This window comes from Arachis hypogaea, chromosome 9 (genome assembly GCF_003086295.3).
Source record: "Arachis hypogaea cultivar Tifrunner chromosome 9, arahy.Tifrunner.gnm2.J5K5, whole genome shotgun sequence".
In the NCBI taxonomy this organism is placed as follows: domain Eukaryota; kingdom Viridiplantae; phylum Streptophyta; class Magnoliopsida; order Fabales; family Fabaceae; genus Arachis; species Arachis hypogaea.
Genome location: NC_092044.1, coordinates 42,565,935 through 42,573,384, shown reverse-complemented (window position 1 = coordinate 42,573,384; position 7,450 = coordinate 42,565,935). Strand labels below are relative to the sequence as shown.

The 7,450-nt window shown below is 38.6% G+C and overlaps 1 non-coding gene across 1 annotated transcript; it reads left to right on the top strand.

Annotated features, from left to right (window-relative positions):
- Positions 1-4,141: 4,141 nt before the first annotated feature.
- LOC112713234 (small nucleolar RNA R71) lies at positions 4,142-4,249 on the top strand. Its single transcript, XR_003158209.1, has one exon. It is a non-coding gene; the product is annotated as a small nucleolar RNA R71 (small nucleolar RNA).
- Positions 4,250-7,450: the final 3,201 nt, after the last annotated feature.

The window sequence follows — 7,450 nt, the reverse complement described above, 5'->3', positions numbered from 1 at the left end:
CAATTGGGCTTCTGTAGCTCCAGAAAATCCACTTCAAGTGCAGGGAGGTCAGAATCTAACAGCATCTGCAGTCCTTTTTAGCCTATGAATAAGATTTTTGCTCAGGTCCCTCAATTTCAGCCAGAAAATACCTGAAATCACAGAAAAACACACAAACTCATAGTAAAGTCCAAAAAAGTGAATTTTAACTAAAAACTAATAAAAATATAATAAAAACTAACTAAAACATACTAAAAACATACTAAAAATAATGCCAAAAAGCGTATAAATTATCCGCTCATCACAACACCAAACTTAAATTGTTGCTTGTCCCCAAGCAACTGAAAATCAAATAAGATAAAAATAAGAGAATATGCAATGAATTCCAAAAACATCTATGAAGATCAGTATTAAATAGATGAGCGGGGCTTTTAGCTTTTTGCCTCTGAACAGTTTTGGCATCTCACTCTATCCTTTGAAATTCAGAATGATTGGCTTCTATATGAACTCAGAATCCAGATAGTGTTATTGACTCTCCTAGTTAGGTATGATGATTCTTGAACACAGCTACTTTATGAGTCTTGGCCGTGGCCCAAAGCACTCTGTCTTCCAGTATTACCACCGGATACATACATGCCACAGACACATAACTGGGTGAACCTTTTCAGATTGTGACTCAGCTTTGCTAGAGTCCCCAATTAGAGTTGTCCAGGGTTCTTAAGCACACTCTTTTTGCCTTGGATCATGACTTTATTATTTTTTTTTGTATTCATTGCTTTTTCTTGCTTCAAGAATCATTTTTATGATTTTTTCAGATCCTCAGTAACATGTCTCCTTTTTCATCATTCTTTCCAGAGCCAACATTCATTAACACAAATTCAAAAGACATATGCACTGTTTAAGCATACAGTCAGAAATCAAAATTATTGCCACCACATCAAAAATAATTAATCTGTTATAAAATTCAAAATTCATGCAATTCTTCTCTTTTTCAATTAAGAACATTTTTCATTTAAGAAAGGTGGTGGATTCATAGGACATTCATAACTTTAAGGCATAGACACTAAGACACTAATGATCATAAGACACAAACATAGATGAACATAAGCATGAAAATTCGAAAAACAGCAGAATAAAGAACAAGGAAGTTAAAGAACGGGTCCACCTTAGTGATGGCGGCTTGTTCTTCCTCTTAAAGATCTTATGGAGTGCTTGAGCTCCTCAATGTCTCTTCCTTGCCTTTGTTGCTCCTCTCTCATGACTCTTTGATCTTCTCTAATTTCATGGAGGAGAATGGAATGTTCTTGGTGATCCATGCATTGGCATAGAACTCTTAAACCATTAAGATCCCGACTTGTTGAATGGGGTTGGTAAGAACTTCCCAACCTCTTCTTCGGATCTCATGTCGGATCTCCGGATATTCACTCTTTTTGAGTTTGAAAGGGACCTCGGGGATCACCTTCTTCATGGCCACAACTTCATAGAAGTGGTCTTGATGCACCCATGAGATGAATCTCTCCATCTCCCATGACTCGGAGGTGGAAGCTTTTGCCTTCCCTTTCCTCTTTCTAGAGGTTTCTCCGGCCTTAGATGCCATAAATGGTTATGGAAAAACAAAAAGCAATGCTTTTACCACACCAAACTTAGAAGGTTTGCTCGTCCTCGAGCAAAAGAAGAAAGAAGATAGTAGAAGAAGAAGAAATAGAGGAGATGGAGGTGGCTTTGTTTTTCGGCCAAGGGGGAGAAGTAGTGTGTAGGTTGTGTGAAAATGAAGGAGTGAAGATGGGTTTATATAGGAGTGGAGAGGGGGTGTATGGTTCGGCCATTATGGGTGGGTTTGGGAGGGAAAGTGGTTTGAATTTGAATGGTGAGGTAGGTGGGGTTTTATGAAGGATGGATGTGAGTGGTGAAGAGAATAGTGGGATTTGATAGGTGAGGGGTTTTTGGGGAAGAGGTGTTGAGGTGATTGGTGCATGGGTGAAGAAGAGAGAGAGTGGTGGGGTAGGTGGGATCCTGTGGGGTCCACAGATCCTGAGGTGTCAAGGAAAATTCATCCCTGCACCAAGTGGCGAGCAAAAATGCTCTTTTTGCCAATTCTGGCGTTAAACGCTGGGCTGGTGCCCATTTCTAGCATTTAACGCCAGCTTCTTGCCCCTTCCTGGTGTTTAACACCAGTCTGGTGCCCCTTTCTGGTGTTAAACGCCCAGAATGATGCAAGTCTGGGCGTTAAACGCCCATTTGCTGCCCTTAGTGGCGTTTAAACGCCAGCAAGTTTTCCTCCAGGGTGTGCTATTTTTCTTTCTGTTTTTCATGCTGCTTTTTGCTTTTTTTAATTGATTTTGTGACTTCCCATGATTATCAACCTATAAAAAAAACATAAAATAACAAAGGAAAATAGATAAATATAACATTGGGTTGCCTCCCAACAAGTGCTTCTTTAATGTCAGTAGCTTGACAGTGGGCTCTCATGGAGCCTCACAGATATTCAGAGCAATGTTGGAACCTCCCAACACCAAACTTAGAGTTTGAATATGGGGGTTCAGTACCAAACTTAGAAGTTGGTTGTGGCCTCCCACACCAAATTTAGAGTTTGACTGCGGGGGCTCTGTTTGACTCTGTTTTGAGAGAAGCTCTTCATGCTTCCTCTCCATGGTTACAGAGGGATATCCTTGAGCCTTAAACACAAAGGATTCTTCATTCACTTGAATGATCAATTCTCCTCTGTCAACATCAATCACAGCCTTGGCTGTGGCTAGGAAGGGTCTGCCAAGGATGATGGATTCATCCATGCACTTCCCAGTCTCTAGGACTATGAAATCAGCAGGGATATAATGGTCTTCAACCTTTACCAAAACATCCTCTACAAGTCCATAACCTTATTTTCTTGAATTGTCTGCCATCTCTAGTGAGATTTTTGCAGCTTGTACCTCAAAAATCCCTAGCTTCTCCATTACAGAGAGAGGCATGAGGTTTATGCTTGACCCTAGGTCACACAGATCCTTCTTGAAGGTCATGGTGCCTATGGTACAAGGTACTGAGAACTTCACAGGGTCCTGTCTCTTTTGAGGTAATCTCTGCCTAGTCAAGTCATCCAGTTCTTTGGTGAGCAAAGGGGTTCATCCTCCCAAGTCTCATTACCAAATAACTTGTCATTTAGCTTCATGATTGCTCCAAGGTACTTAGCAGCTTGCTCTTCAGTGACATCTTCGTCCTCTTTAGAGGAAAAATACTCATCAGAGCTTATGAATGGCAGAAGTAATTCCAATGGAACCTTTATGGTCTCAGTGTGAGCCTCAGATTCCCATGGTTCCTCATCAGAGAACTCATTGGAGGCCAGTGGACTTCCATTGAGGTCTTCCTCAGTGGCGCTCACTGCCTCTTTCTCCTCTCCAATTTTGGCCATGTTGATGGCCTTGCACTCTCCTTTTGGATTCTCTTCTGTATTGCTTGGAAGAGTACTAGGAGGGAGTTCAGTAACTTTCTTACTCAGCTGACCCACTTGTGCCTCCAAGTTTCTAATGGAGGACTTTGTTTCAGTCATGAAACTTTGAGTGGTTTTAATTAGATCAGAGACTATAGTTGCTAAGTCAGAGGAGTTCTGCTTAGAATTCTCTGTCTGTTGCTGAGAAGATGATGGAAAAGGCTTGCCATTGCTAAACCTGTTTCTTCCACCATTATTGTTGTTGAAACCTTGTTGAGGTCTCTGTTGATCCTTCCATGAGAGATTTGGATGATTTCTCCATTAAGGATTATAGGTGTTTCAATAGGGTTCTCCCATGTAATTCACCTCTTCCATTGAAGGGTTCTCAAGATTATAAGCTTCTTCCTCAGATGAAGCATCCTTAGTACTGCCTGGTGCAGCTTGCATTCCAGACAAACTCTGATAAATCATATTGACTTGCTGAGTCAATATTTTGTTCTAAGCCAGTATGGCATTCAGAGTATCAATCTCAAGAACTCCTTTCTTCTGATTCGTCCCATTGTTCACAGGATTCCTTTTAGAAGTGTACATGAATTGGTTATTTGCAACCATTTCAATGAGTTCTTGAGCTTCTGCAGGCGTCTTCTTCAGATGAAGAGATCCTCCAGCAGAGCTGTCCAATGACATCTTGGACAGTTTAGACAGACCATCATAGAAGATACCTATGATGCTCCATTCAGAAAGCATGTCAGAAGGACACTTTCTGATCAATTGTTTGTATCTTTCCCAAGCTTCATAGAGGGATTCACCTTCCTTTTGTCTGAAGATTTGGACTTCCACTCTAAGCTTACTCAATTTTTGAGGTGGAAAGAACTTTGCCAAGAAGGCATTAACTAGCTTTTCCCAAGAGTTCAGGCTTTCTTTGGGTTGTGAGTCCAACCATACCCTAGCTCTGTCTCTTATAGAAAAAGGGAATAGCATAAGTCTGTAGACCTCAGGGTCAACCCCATTGGTCTTGACAGTGTCACAGATTTGTAAGAACTCAGCTAAAAACTGATGAGGATCTTCCAATGGAAGTCCATGGAACTTACAATTCTGTTGCATTAGAGAAACTAATTGAGGCTTAAGCTCAAAGTTGTTTGCTCCAATGGCAGGGATAGAGATGCTTCTCCCATAGAAGTTGGGAGTAGGTGCAGTAAAGTCACCCAGCACCTTCCATGCATTGTTAGCATTGTTGTTGTTTTCGGCTGCCATGTCTTCTTCTTGTTTGAAGATTTATGTTAGGTCCTCTACAGAGAGTAGTGCTTTAGCTTCTCTTAGCTTTCGCTTCAAGGTCCTTTCAGGTTTAGGGTCAGCCTTAACAAGAATGCTTTTGTCTTTGCTCCTGCTCATATGAAAGAGAAAAGAACAAGAAAATATCGAATCCTCTATGTCACAGTATAGAGATTCCTTGAGGTGTCAGAGGAAAAGAAGAATAGAAGGAGAAGGTAGAATAATTCGAACTTATCAAGGGAGATAGAGTTCGAATTGTTGATAATGGAGGAGTGTTAGTCCTTAAATGGAAGGATGTGAGAAGAGAGGAAGAAATTTTCGAAAATCAAAGTGAATTAATTAAAAGAAATTTTGAAAAAATGGTAATTGATTTTCGAAAACTAAGATTGAGAAAGAAATAAAGTGATTTTGAAAAAGATTTTGAAATTGGAAATCAAAGAGATATGATTGAAAACTATTTTGAAAAAGATGTGATTAAAAAGATATGATTGAAAAGTTATGGTTTTAAAGAGATATGATTGAAAAGATATGATTGAAAAACAATTTAAAAAGATTTGATTTTTTAAATTAATGACTTGGCTAACAAGAAAAGATATGATTCAAACATTAAACCTTTCTCAACAGAAAAGGCAACATACTTGAAATGTTGAATCAAATCATTAATTGTTAGCAAGTATTTTTGAAAAATGAAAAGAAATTAATTTTGAAAAGATATGATTGAAAATATATGATTTGAAAAAGATTTGATTTTGAAACATTTTGAAAACTTGAAAAAAATTTGCATTAAAAACAAAATCTTCCCTCTTGTGCCATCCTGGCGTTAAACGCCCAGAATGGTATCCATTATGGCGTTTAACGCCCAAAATGCTATCCTTTTGGGCGTTAAACTCCCAGCCAGGTACCCTGGCTGCCGTTTAAACGCCAGTTTTCCTTCTTCATTGGGCGTTTTGAACGCCCAACTTTTTCTGTGTAATTCCTCTGCTGAATGTTCTGAATCTTCAATTCTCTGTATTATTGACTTGAAAAGACACAAATTAAAATTTTTTTTGGATTTTTAATAATGAGGAATAATCAAAATGAAACTAAGATCAAATAAACAATGCATGCAAGACACCAAACTTAGAAGTTTGTATACTACTGACACTAACAAATTGAGAATGCATATGAGAAACAACAAAATACACAAAACAAGAGAATTTAAAGATCAGAGCAAGTAAATCATCAAGAACAACTTGAAGATCAATGAAGACACATGAATGAATTCGAAATATGCAAGAAGAACAGAAACATGCAATTGACACCAAACTTAAAATGAGACACTAGACTCAAACAAGAAACATAAAATATTTTTGATTTTATGATTTTGTAATTTTTTTGGATTTTTCGAAAATTATGTGGAAAAGAAAATAAAAGACATTCAAAATTTTTAATAAGAATTCCAGGAATCATGAAATGTTAGTCTAAAGCTTCAGTCTAAAGGAATTAGACATGGCTAGCCAAGCTTCAGCAGGATATTGCATTCAAGAGCTAAATTGATGAGAATCAATCAGCGTTGGTGATGATAAGAACATCACCTTGAAACTCTAGAATTCATTCTTAAAAATTCTGAAGAAAAATACCTAATCTAAGCAACAAGATGAACCGTCAGTTGTCCAAACTCAAACAATCTCCGGCAACGGTGCCAAAAACTTAGTGCACGAAATTGTGATCATCAATGGCGCCATCAACATGGCACGCACAATTGCAATCTCAACTCTTTATCACAACTTCGCACAACTAACCAGCAAGTGCACTGGGTCGTCCAACTAAATAAACCTTACGCGAGTAAGGGGTCGATCCCATGGAGATTGTTGGTATGAAGCAAGCTATGGTCATCTTGTAAATCTCAGTCAGGCAGATTCAAATGGTTATAGATAATTTATGAATAAAGCATAAAATAAAGATAGAGATACTTATGTAATTCATTGGTGAGAATTTCAGATAAGCGTATAGAGATGCTTTGTCCCTTCCGTCTTTCTGCTTTCCTACTGTCTTCATCCAATCATTCTTACTCCTTTCCATGGCAAGCTGTATGTTGGGCATCACCGTTGTCAGTGGCTACAATCCCGTTCTCTCAGTGAAAATGTTCAACGCGCTCTGTCACAGCACGGCTAATCATCTGTCGGTTCTCAATCAGGTTGGAATAGAATCCATTGATTCTTTTGCATCTGTCACTAATGCCCAGCCTTCAGGAGTTTGAAGCTCGTCACAGTCATTCAATCCTTGAATCCTACTCAGAATACCACAGACAAGGTTTAGACCTTCTGGATTCTCTTGAATGCCGCTATCAATTCTAGCTTATACCACGAAGATTCTGATTAAGGGATCCAAGAGATATCCACTCAATCTAAGGTAGAACGGAGGTGGTTGTCAGGCACGCGTTCATAGGTGAGAATGATGATGAGTGTCACGGATCATCACATTCATCAAGTTGAGGAACAAGTGATATCTAAGAACAAGAATAAGCCGAATTGAATAGAAGAACAATAGTAATTGCATTAATACTCGAGGTACAGCAGAGCTCCACACCTTAATCTATGGTGTGTAGAAACTCCACCGTTGAAAATTGATGAGCGGATAATTTATACGCTTGTTGGCATTGTTTTTAGTATGTTTTTAGTGTGTTTTAGTTAGTTTTTAGTATATTTTTATTAGTTTTTAGTTAAAATTCACTTTTCTGGACTTTACTATGAGTTTGTGTGTTTTTCTGTGATTTCAGGTATTTTCTGGCTGAAATTG